Source organism: Musca domestica, unplaced genomic scaffold (genome assembly GCF_030504385.1).
Source record: "Musca domestica strain aabys unplaced genomic scaffold, Musca_domestica.polishedcontigs.V.1.1 1, whole genome shotgun sequence".
Lineage (NCBI taxonomy): Eukaryota > Metazoa > Arthropoda > Insecta > Diptera > Muscidae > Musca > Musca domestica.
The window spans coordinates 23,259,005-23,272,515 of NW_026712114.1; the positions used below are offsets into that span (position 1 = coordinate 23,259,005).

The following is a 13,511-nucleotide window of genomic DNA, read 5'->3' on the forward strand; positions in this document are numbered from 1 at the left end:
TTCTGGTCATCTATGAGATCCTCTGGTCTTCTATCAGAAGAGCTTCTGATCTTGTATGATATAACACACTCGTCTTCTAAGAGAAACCCATCTGGTCATCTATGAGAAGACAGTCTGGTTTTCTATGAAGTGATTGTCTGGTCTCCTATGGCAAGACCTTCTGGTCTTTTATGCAAAGGTCGCTTGGTATGAAAAGACCGTCTCTGATAGTTTATAAGAAGTCCCTCTGATCTTCTATGAGAAAACCTTCGGGTCTTCTATAAAAAAAAAAACTTCTCGTCATCTATGAGAAGAGCTTATCGTCTTCTACAATAAAACGTTTTGGTATTCCATGAGAAAAGCTCCTGATCTTTTATATGAAGATCTTCTAGCAATCTATGAGAAGACCATCTCTTTATCTGTGATAAGACCTTCTCGTCTTCTAAGAAGAGACCTTCTGGTCTCCTATGAAAAGAGCTTCTGGTCGTCTATGAAAAGACCTTGTGGTTTTCTATGGAAAGACCTTCTGGTTTTTTATGGGATGACCTTCTGGTGATGTAGGAGATGACCTTCTTCAATGTGAGAAGATTTTCTCCTTTTTTCTATAGGAAAATTTGGCTACTCAGCTGCTTGGATTATTTATTTATTATTATTTTTTTTTTTTTTTTTTGAAAAAAATATCTTTTTTGGACTCTCTGCAACGGAGGATTATTTTATATAGCGAAACATCGATGCTGATTATTTGAAAAATTGATCTTTCCAACTGCATGGTATTTGGTACCAGATATCAGATATAGCTCAGCAATAAGTGATAAAACTTTGTCAAGATCGGTTCAGATTTGGATATAGCTCACGTATATATCTTTATATGATTTCAAGTTTTGCGTGCACAAAAGTCCGACTGAATTCATCCTAGAAATAAGTACTTCAAAGTTTGTGAAAATCGGTTCAGATCTCATATATATGTTTCATCCGCAACAATGATATTTGATACTGCACATCAGGCACAGCTCGAAAATACCACTGCCAAATTATAGTGAGATCGTTTCAAATTTTTATGTACATCTTCATCCGATTTTACGGTTATTGCTCACCATATACGTAATATCAGCCCAAATTGAATGGATTTTTCATATTCAACCGAATTTTACCATTTGGCGAAATTCGGCCCGGTATATCTACAATAAACATTTTTTATACTCTCAGTCATATGGCTACAGAGAGTATATATCATTTGATACGGCCAAAACGTGCCTCATCGAAATAACGGTTTTAGGTCTCTTTGGACCAAATCCGTTTCAGGGCATTTGGAGTCGATCTAGCGATGTCCGTCCGTCCGTCTGGCTGGCTGGTTCGCGCGATAACTCACGAAGACAGTATCCGATTTGATCGTAATATTATTGTCAAGCTTAGATCGAGTTCGGAGATGGACAATATCGGTCCACTCCTTCTGCTATCTCTCCCAAAAAGGGCTAATATTTTGAATATCCATGAAGCTAAAATAACGCGAAATTAACATCCAAATCCATTCAGACTTGGTTCATCTTAATATTTCCATCAACATAAGATCTGTTCTAAATATGATGAGGATCTGGTTATTCCTTCGGCTACTTCCCCCGCAAAGGGTGAATATTTTTAATATCCATGAAGCTCATAAAACGAAATTAACATCCGATTGCTTTCAGACTTAGTCGATATAGGTAGTCGATATAGTCCAAATCTGGCACGTTGTAATATATTTATCCGTCGTAGGTCACATATGAATTGGTCATTATTGTCCAAAAGCTGCGGAACCTGCTCCATAGAGGGTCAACAGTTTGAATAATCATAACTTAAGAATGAGGGTATACATCTGTAGGTAAAACCAACTGATACTATTTCAATTGGTATTTTCTCCAACAGATACTACTTTGGACTAAGTCAACAATTTAGAAACAAAGCAAATTCTCGCCAAACAAAAATTACACAAATCATTGATGCCTGTGCTAATGTATGGTTCTGAAGCATGGGTATTTTGTGTGTTTGAGAAAAAGATTATTCGTCCTATGAATCACGAGCTCTATCAGCTTTATTGAATATACTTTAAAACAAGTAAAAAAGCAGCTAAGTTCGGCCGGGCAGAACTCTTAATACCCTCCACCATTTCAAAAAAATTCCGAAAACTACCACTTAAATGAAAACCGTTATATTTTATATACGAATGCGTGGACCTACATACGAAATTTTTTGTCATAGGCTGTAGTGCTCATTACGAACATTAGATATGAAATATGTTACATTTACGGTGAATAATGTCGCAAAAATCATGGAAAATTTGGAGTATCGGGAGGAGGATGAGGACGAAGATGTGGACTTGTATAAAAAATTTTTGTCATAGACTGTAGTACCCCCCGTAACGAACTTCAAATACGAAATTCGAAATAATTCCGGTAAATAATGTCGCTAAAGTCATGAAAATACCGAATATCGGGAGGTACCGTTATAAGGGGGCTATACGAAGATCTGAATTTGTATACAAAAATGTTTGCTATAGGCTGTAGTACCCATTGGTATCTTCCAGTACGAAATTTGAAACGATGCAGGTGAATAATGTTGCTGAAATCATCAAAATATTGAATATCAGGAGGTACCGTTATATTTGGGCTATACGAAGAGTAGAACTTGCATACAAACATTTTTGTCATAGGCTGTAGTAGCCATTAGGATCTTCCAATACGAAATTTGAAACGATCCCGGTGAATAATATTGCTGATATCATAAAAATACCGAATATCGGGAGGTACCGTTATATGGGGGCTATACAAAGACTAGAACCTGCATACAAAATTGTTTGTCATAGGCTGTAGTCGCCATTACGAACTTCAAATACCAAATTTTAAGTAATTACGGTAAATAATTTCGCTAGAATCATGAAAATACCGAATATCAGGAAGTACCGTTATATGGGAGCTATACGAAAACTTGGACCGGCATGGTCCATTTACGAACTTAACCTGCCTACTGGTAAACTATGCATGTATGCAAAATTTTAGCCTTCTATCTCAATTCGTTCAAAAGATAGCGTGATTACAACAGACAGACAGATAGACAGACAGACGGAGATATCTTGATCGTCTTAGAATTTTACGATGAGAATATATATACTTTATAGGGTCTATTATAAATATTTCGAGGAGTTACAGACGGAGTGACAAAGTTAATATACCCTCCATAGAATGGTGGAGGGTATAAAAAGGATTAGTATCGAACTACATGGTTTCCTCTGGTTTAGCCATGTCATGCCACCAACAGCCAGCGAAAAAAGATATCAAAATCCGTAATATTCAAAATTCAGAAAAAAAACAAAAGATCGGAGTTTTGGGAAATCTACTCTTACTCTAGCCAATTGGACAAATGTTCTGAATCGGCCGACATAAGTAAGCGAGAAATATTCCAAAGACAAAAGCGTTGTCGTACCTATAGACTATGGCCTTGAGTTATTTATTTTAAATTAATTTAATATCAATTCCCATTTTAAGATCCTTCAAAGTAAATTGCACCTCAGTCAATGACACCGTCTACGTAATTCCCAATTTCTTCTCACTCTGGCAAATAATTACACGCTTCTTGTTGCCTATGTATTACAAAATTACTTCGCTGCCTCGGCTTTTAACAATATCACATAATTTATTTATTTGACTTGTGACCTAGGCAGTCACCTTCGAAATTGAAAATTGGCTTTGATTCGTTTACACCCTCGTGTACAAAACAATTCGACCTTATTAATTTTCCTGTATTGTCCTTACGTAGGAAGGAAGGTGGCGGCGAACAGAATGTTCTCAATAAGTTGACGCCAGTGCTCAAGAGTATTCGGAAAATGTGGGGTGGGGGAGGATAGCGAAGAGATGGGGGGATAAGTAAGTACAAATAAATAAAACATATGCATTTTTATGTAAATATCTTAAGGAATTACAAAACAAAATAAATGTAGGCTGCAAACATACATACGTACATATATTCATATTTTTTTCTTATTTAAGACATATCCCCCCTCCTTCTCATTTCGCTCTCATTTACTTTACATCATGACATATTGTCTCCCCAATAAAACAGACAACACATTTTTACCTATATAATCATCAACTGGCTGTTTACATACACACCAACACATGTATGTGTATGTGTGTGTGTGTTTGAATGAATGGAGAAGACAACAAGTTTGAATGCTTTCTCATGTAGACATCCTTAAGATAAAGATATACACATCAGGAGGTTTTTTTTTTGTTTTCTTTCATATTTCGCCAAGATAATACCAACAATGTCGGCAGCGTAGCAAAACCTCCTGGCCACAGTAAGGATTTCACAGGAGAAAGAAACAAGAGTGAGAGAGGGAGAGAGTGAGAGGGGGAGGTAGAGACGATGGTAATATGGCACCACATTCGTTGTGATGAAAGTCTTAGTCTATAAATAAAATTCCATAACAAAAAAGAATATTCCAGGCACAACTTTCCGTTTTGAGGATGTTGCTCGGATGATGATGACGACGACGACGATGATTATGACAGAGAAGGAAAATAGGTAGGTAGCTGGCGGAGGAGTGACATTGAACATCTTTTAGACAGGAATTTATGATATTTCACACAGCTGGAGTTAAACCCCAAGGAATGTGACAGCTCGATCATAAACTGAAAGTGAAGGTAAACATCAGAGCACTTTACCGTCATCTTGTTTTCAAGTTCAGATGTAATTGTAATTTAAGCGAGGAGTTTTAATTGCAGAAAAGAAGAAGAATTTAATAGGGTCGAACGTTAAATACCCAACAAGGTTATGGAAGGTATGATATTCAAACTGTTGACCCCTTAAGGGCTGAGGTTCTGAAGCAGTTGGCCAATATTGACCAATTCGTATCTGACCTAAGGCTAATAAAATATTACAACGTGCAAGATTTGGACCACATCGACTACTTCCTATACTTTATATGAGATATATGCGAATTTTTGGAAAATGTGGAAATGTACGTAGGGTAACAGATGTAGCGGACCGAAGTCTTCATCTAATACATTCATATCTAATTTATGCGAAATCATAAATTCCGATAAACAACATATTCACATCAGATTTCTGGTTCAGATAAATATTTAGATATAGAAAGTTGATACAATCGCGGACTTGTTTCGCAAGTTATGACATATATAAGTACTGGAAATTGTGACTCTTTGTGGGTGAGGTATCAGAAGGGGTTCGCAGATATATATCATCCTAACAACAGTGTATTAGCAAAAATGTTTGTATGTGTGAATTTTGAGGAGAGTTGATTGCTTATTTTCTTCTTCAGCGTTTTGTTTTTCAATAATCTTAAACCACATGTTGGGGAGGTGCCAGAAGAAATGGTCCGATCTCTACAATCTTCATAACAGATCTTGTGTTGATGGAAATATTGAGACGTGCCAAGTTAGAATGGAATCGGATACTAATATCACGTTTTATAGAAATATTGAGATGTATCAATTCTGAATGGAATTGGATGTTAATTCCGTGTTTTATGAGCATTCAAAATTTTGACCCTTTGGGGGGGTACTAGAGGTACTAGAAAGAGTGGACCGATATAATCAATCTTAAGACCAGGCCGTGGTATAATAAAAATATTGGGATGTCTGAAATTTTAAAACAGTCGGACTCTTACTTGGCATTTTATAAGAGTTGTAATTATACAAGATTCTGACCCTTTGTGGGGGAGGTACTTGATGGAGTGGACCGATATTGTCCATTTTCGCTCCTGACCTAACACTGACGCAAATATTTGAATTTGCAAAGTTGGAGCAAAAATGGATCATCTTTGTCTTCCTGTGCAATAAATAAAATTTAGACCTTTTGTGCGAGAGGTACCAGCAGGAGTGGACCATCTTAAGACCACACCTTGGGTTAATAAAAATATTGGGATGTTTGAAATTTGAAACCAATTGGACTCTTGCTTCACATTTTATAAGAGTTGTAATTATTCAAAATTGTGACCCTTTGTGGGGGAGATACTTGATAGAGTGGACCGATATTTGGATTTACAAAGTTGGAGCAAATTCGGATCATTCCTTCTCTTTCTGTGCAAAAATTTAATTTTTTGAAAATATCGACCTTTTGTGGGGGAGAAACCAGAAGGAGTTAACCGATATTGCCTATCTCCGAACTCGATCTAAGTTTGACAAAAATATTACGATGTACCAAGTTTGGGCCAAATCGGATACTCCCTTCGAGGAGGGACGGACATCGCTAGATCGACTCCAAATGTCCTCAAACGGATTAAGTCCAAAGAGACCTAGGGTCTAAATCGTTATTTCGTCTAGGCATGTTTTGACCGTATCGAATGATATATATCCTCTCTAGGCACATGGCTGAGGGTATTGGGATGAAGGGCCACATTTGTGAGGCAGATTGAATATATAAATATATGTCGTCGAATTATTCGACGATATAAACCAATTCAACGATGTCCCTGTGTCTATTCGATAGAAAACAAGTAAAAAAGCTCCACTATTCGGCACAAATTTGGCAATTTCCAAAAAAAATAAAATAAAAATAAATAAAATCCGTTAAAAATTCTGTTAAAATCTTAAAAATACCGAATGCCTATACGACGAAACTTTTGTCATAAGTTATTACAATATTTAAATGCGAAACTTGAAAAAAAATCTATTTATAATGTAGCTGATATCATCCAAATACCGAATATAGGGGTTGCCGTTATATGGGGGCTATACGAAGACGTGGACCTGCACAGACAATTTTCTGGCATGGGCTGAAGTATCCATTACGAACTTCACATGCGGAATTTGAAACAATCCCGGTAAATAATGTCGCTAAAAACATCAAAATACCGAATATTGGGGGGTACCGTTATATGGGGGCTATATGAAGACGTGGACCTACATGACCCATTTTCTGTTTTATCCTGAAGTGTCTATTATGAACTTCAAATACCAAATTTGGAACGATTCCGTTAAATAATGTCGCTAAAATCATCAAAATACCGAATATCGGGAGGGTACCGTTATATGGGGGCTATACGAAGACGTGGACCTGCACAGATAATTTTCTGTCTTAGGCTGTAGTATCCATTACGAACTTCACATGCGGAATTTGAAACAATCCCGGTAAATAATGTGGCTAAAAACATCAAAATACCGAATATTGGGGGGTACCGTTATATGGGGGCTATATGATAACTTGGACCTACATGGCCCATTTACGAACTTAACTTGCCTACTGGCAAAATATACACGTGTGCAAAATTTTAGCCTTCTATATCAATTTGTTCGAAAGATAGCGTGATTACAACAATAAATCGTCTTAGAATTTTACGCTGATCAAGAATATATATACTTTGTTGGGTCTGACATGAGTATTTCGAAGAGTTACAACGGAATGACAAAATTAATATAGCCTCCAGTATGGTGGAGGGTATAACAAATTATTTTATTGGAATTTTGGCTTTATTGGGCCATTTTTAGGAAAAGGACTATTCTAATGAATTGGAATTTTATTAGCGAAGACACAACCCTCATTTCTGGCAGTCATAAATAGAACGTTGTCAACAAAGCTAAAATTTAATTTTTACTAAAAAAATATTTTTTAATACTTTTAGGAGATATTTTTTTAATATATTTCTGCTTTTTAAGGATCATTCTGCCAGGCTAAATGTGTGATCGTTCGGAAGCTTAATCATTTGTTGTACCTCTGCAAAACGATAGCACTGATCTGCCAATGACTCTTTTAACCACAATGAACCTCTCAAAATATAAACCCCATTTAATCCATTTCGTTCCGAGATTTAATTTGCATACCCTAAAAAGCTAAGCTATTATAAGTTTGATTGAGCCAAAAATTATGTAACAACTCGATATATTGATCCCTCACGTAGGAACCTATATTTGCATCTTCCCATCTCGCCGAGCTGAGTCAATCTAGCTATGTATGTCCGCCCGCCTGTATGTCCATTTAATTTGTAATCAACCTACCAATTTGGGCGGCTAGCGAACAATATTTAGCGGAAAAAAATAACCTAAATTTAACGCAGGAACATACTAAAATTTCCACAATCAGAATTAAAGCCTATAGGTCTTAAGATGTACATTTAGGGGTTCAAATGAACTAAAAAATTAATTTTTTTTTAATTTAATTTATCACATGGTTGGCCAGCACAACTATAGCCTCTGCTTACTTGCAATTTTTGATTTAAAAAAAAAAAATACTTTTTTAGGGTAATTTAGGCCCACTGATGTCAGAAAAAACAATCAGAAAAATGTTCCGATTTTTCGTTCTTGCAGAAACCAGTGTTCGAAATTTCGAACCGTAAAGTTTCAACATTTTTTATTTACTGACAGATACATAAACATTCGTTTAAAATTTTATCCATTTCATATATAAATATTTTTTTGATAAAGGTGTTTTTTACTGTTCTAAAAATCGAACAGAGGAAGCGAAATGGTTTAACTGTTTCAGAAAATCTTTCACTTCGCTGGTATGTTTTTATACCATCAGCCATGTGATAGAGAGGGAGGGTATATATCATTTGACATAGTCGAAACATGGCTCATCAAAATAACGGGTTTAGACTCTAAGTCTCTTTGGACCAAATCCGTTTCAGGATATTTAGAGTCGAAATTTTCAAATTTTTAAAAAACGAAACGCTCAAAAAAGACGAAATAAGCTTCCAACTCTCTTTAAATTTCACACACACAAACACTTTTCCTGACACAAAATTTGTTGTGAAGATGATATATATCTGCGAATACCTTCTGACATCTCACCCAAAAAGGATCACAATTTTCAATACTTTTATCTGTCGTAACTTGCACAACAAGTCAGCGATTGTTTACAACTAAATATTTCTCTCAACCAGACAGAGAATATGGAATTTATGATTCACATATTTTTGCCCATACCAATGTTTTTATCTTTATTGGATGAAGTAGAATATTTCGGCCCACTATATCTTGTACCTCATGCATATTTCCACATTTTCCAAAAATTGGCACATATCTCATATAAAATGAAGGAAGAGTCGATATAGTCCCAATATGGCACGTCGCAATATTTATCTCATATTTAGTCAGGTCCGATACGGAAAAAGACAATCTTGGGCCATTCCTTCAGAACCCAATCCATAGAGGGTTAGCAGAAGTCAAATTATATTAAGTAACCGAACATTTGCTGGGAGTCGGTAAAACCGACTGATACTTGTTATCTTGTTCTATCACACTTTGCAATGCCAAAAAAATCAGAAAAGCATATCCAATAAACTTCTAAAACCTTTCCAAGTAATGCTGGACAATAAAACTAAATCGTATTCTCACTTCGTTGCGTATCCTTTATTAATTGTCATAATCATCAATTTCCATAGTCAGCCACCATTAATCCGTATTTATGGAAAAGAAACAAAAAAAAGCCAACTAAAATAGTATCGATTTACGATATCCGATACAGTATATAAATGGGCATTAAGTAACATAAAACCAACCGCAACAATAAAAAGCAATTATTTTATAATAAATTTCACTTTACTCTTTGCCAGCCAACCAGCCCAATTGCCGGCTGGTCATCTATAAAAGAATTTTTATAGATGTGGCAATGAATTGACAGCAGGAGAAAAAAGAGAGGACTAGGATGATATGTTATTTGTTGTTCGAACGTGGGGAGCCACCATGACCATCACAGGTACATACATACGGGGTGAAATGATAAAACAGCAACCAACTTCAGACTGCTGTCAGTACTAAGTCACTCGTCCGACAGCTGTTAAAATTATTCCAGTGACAGCTTATTATATTGTTTACAAGCGTACAAAAGCAGTTTGGTGAGAATTTTCCCGAAAAAAAGTTATTCGTGATGGAATTCAAGGGTGATAATGAGATTTCTTTATATTTGGCTGGAAAACAACAAGTGGCTATCGTTAGAGTACTCTAGCATTTAAATGCGAATAAGTCTCTTGTGGCTCGTACCATCGCTCGTTACAGTGATACGGGTAGTGTACCCCGATGCCAAGGGACTGGACGGAAGAAAACAGCAACATCAGCAGAAATGGTTCGAAAAGTAAAGAAACGACTTTATCGAAACCCGCAAAACGTCGCAGTGGCCGAAAAATGGCTCGTGAGCTGAACATATCGCAATATTCCATTCGGCAAATATTGAGAAATGAGCTCGGGGTAAAGCCATTGAAATCCCAAAACGTGAAGGCACTTACACCGCAACAGAAAGAAAATAGACTCAGAAGAGCTAAAGAGTTGCTTCGCTTGGGCGAAAGTGGTGAACTGCCGAATTTGGGTTTTTCCGATGAGAAAACATTCGTTGTCCAGCAGTTTGTATCCAACCAAATTATGATCGTGTTCACTTTCCAAAGAGGTCAGATGAAAATATGCACCTTTGGTTGGCCACCAGAACTCAAGCGTCAGCCATGGTGATGATGTGGGCCGCCATAACAGCCAATGGTCGCTCTCCGCTCGTATTAATCGACATCAGAATTAATGCCTAATATTATCGCGAAAATATTCTGGAGGGTATAGAAATGCCTTGGGCAAGCAAACATTTTTGCCGCAGACCTTGGTCGCTTGAGTCCAACAGGACTCAGCACCTTCGCACTCAGCAAGCGCCACCCAAGAATGGTTACAAAATGAGGTTCCTCGGTTCATTTCCAGCGCACAATGGCCACCAAAATCTCCGGATACCAATCCGTTGGACTATTGTGTCCGCTGGAGTATTTTGGAAAGCAAGGTTGGCACTAAAAAATACCAAAGTGTCGATCACCTCAAGCAAGCGCTTCGCCGGGAATTGGACAAAATACCGCAGAGCAACATTCGGGCAGCGTGCGACGGTTTCATTGGCCGTTTGAGGGCCATAATTCGTGCCAAAGGTGACCAATTCCGATCTAAACTTATTCTAAAATTTGATACTATTTCCGACATTTTTTGCTTTCATTCAATAAAATTTAAAAAAAAATCAAAATTATGGGGTTTGACTTTGTTGCCACTCAAGAATGGTTACAAATTAAGATTCCTCGCTTCATTTCCAGCGCTCAATGGCCACCAAAATCTACGGATACAAATCCGTTGGACTATTGTGTCTGGAGTATTTTGGAAAGCAAAGTTGGCACTACCAAAGTGTCGATCACCACAGAGCAACATTCGGGCAGCGTGTGACGGTTTCATTGGCCGTTTGAAGGCCATAATTCGTGCCAAAAGTGAACAATTCGCACAAATCTAAACTTATTCTAAAATTTGATGCTATTTCCGACATTTTCTGCTTAAATTCAATAAAATGTTAAAAAAATAAAACAAGTAAAAAAGCTGTATGCTTGACAGGGCCGAACTTTGAATACCCTCCACCATTTGGAACGAATTTGGCAATTTTCCAAAAAAATAAAATCCTTTAAAAATTCTGTTAAAATTCTAAAAAATACCGTATGTTGCCGTTATATTAAGGTCTATACGACCACGTGGACCTGCATAGGCAACTTTTGTCATAAGCCATTGCAATATTCAAATGTGAAACTTAAAAAAATCGGTGAATAATGTAGCTAAAATCATCAAAATACCGAATATCTGTATGTTCCGCTATATGGGGGCTATACGAAGACGTGCACAGACAATTTTCTGTCTTAGGCTGTAGTATCCATTACGAACCTTAAATACCATATTTGAAACAATTCCGATGAATAATGTCGCTAAAATCAACGAAGAACCCAATATCCGGAGGTACCGTTATATGGGGGGCTTTACGAAGACGTGGACCTGCCCAGATAATTTTCTGTCTTAGGCTGTAGCATCCATTTCGAACTTCAAATACCAAATTTGAAACAATTCCGAGGAATATTGTCGCAGAAATCATCAAAATACCGAATATCGGGAGGTACCGTTATATGGGGGCTATACGAAGACGTGGGCCGGCACATACAATTTTCTGTCGTAGGCTGTAGTATCCATTTCGAACTTCAAAGACCAAATTTGAAACAATTCCGGTGAATAATGTCGCTAAAATTATCAAAATACCGAACATCGGGAGGTACCGATATATGGGGGCAATACGAAGACGTGGGCCTGCACATACAATTTTCAGTCTTAGGCTGTAGTATCCATTTCGAACTTCAAATACCAAATTTGAAACCATTCCGTTAAATAATGTCGCTAAAATCATCAAAATCCCGAATATCGGGAGGAACCGTTATGTGGGGGCTATATGAAAACGTGGACCTACATGGCCCATTTACGAACTTAACCTGCCTACAGAAAAAATAAACATGTGTGCAAAATTTTAGCCTTCTATCTCAATTCCACCGAAAGATTGCGTGATTACAACAGACAGACAGACGGACAGACAGACATACAGACGGACATCGCTAAATCGACTTAGAATTTTACGCTGATCAAGAATGTATATACTTTGTTGGGTCTGACATGAGTATTTCGAGGAGTTACAAACGGAATGACAAAGTTAATATACCCTCCATAGTATGGTTGAGGGTATAAAAATTATAGCGCTTGAATTTGTTGCATTTTTTTTATCTCACCCTGTATATATGTACTGTAAGTTCAATTTTTATTACTTTTTATGGTCTGTCAGAAAAATAATAAAAAAAACAGGAACAGTAACATGGTTCATTGTCCATGAACTTCCTAGCCGGGCAGTTACATGTCAACATACAGGATAACATAATATGGAGCGTTTTTATTTGGTTTCTTTTTTCTATTAGTCTCTGGCTGGAGGGTCACCCACCAGTAAATTTTCAGCTAGCATGAGAAGGAGAAGTGTTTTGGGTACTTACCTTTTTATTGCCGTCCAGGTAATAGAAATTCAATAATCCCAACATTTATTGGCGTGTTTAATGGTTTTTTTTGCACTGCAGCCGAAAAGAGAGAGAATGATGGCGATTCAGGAGATATCAACACTGAACAATGGCCTTTTAATGTGGCTTTTTATAGTTATTGACAAATGTATTTTCACTCGGTTTTTCGTTTTTATTTTTCTTTAACTATTAACAACAGTTTATGGCTTTTGGTCACTTCAAAGGATACAGACGAAATTTCCATTGGCTTTAAAGTTGCAAAGAGAAAACTTTTTTGATTAATAAGGTTTTTCGGAAAAGTTTGTTTTCCCCTGGTCTCTCCTTCTCTTGTGGGGTTTCCCCTGCCTTTGTGTGGCTTGGGGTATTTTGCTTTGTCAACTTCCCTTTTTTTGAAGGAAATTATTTAATTAAATTTTAATAAATGTTTCTGTATTCTTTTCACTTGAAAGGAAGCCTAAAAGTAGGCACCTCTCTTTGCTTCAATTCAAAGAAAGCCTCAAAGTATGCAGCACTTTTTTCTTTTTCCAACCGGCAACACTTGCTTATTTTTCCTTTTTTTTGACTTGGGTTTGTTTGATTGTGGCTTAAGGGGTTTTACTTGTTTTTGGTTGTCTCAAACACCCTTTCAGCTTTGTTGGATAGTGGGTGGGTGGTTTGGTGGCTCTGGGCTGACGCGTTAATTTGTATTTTCCTCAAATGTAGACCCTTTAATGTTTTATGGATT

The 13,511-nt window shown here is 36.9% G+C and overlaps 1 protein-coding gene across 1 annotated transcript in view; it reads right to left on the reverse strand.

Annotated features, from left to right (window-relative positions):
- Positions 1-13,019, reverse strand: part of LOC101893856 (octopamine receptor beta-1R) — a 226,649-nt gene extending 213,630 nt beyond the window's left edge. Inside the window, exon 1 of the mRNA XM_059120707.1 lies at positions 12,767-13,019. The gene's annotated coding sequence lies outside the window, so the exon portion shown is untranslated. The remainder of the gene's footprint in view (positions 1-12,766) is intronic.
- Between the last annotated feature and the right edge of the window lie 492 nt (positions 13,020-13,511).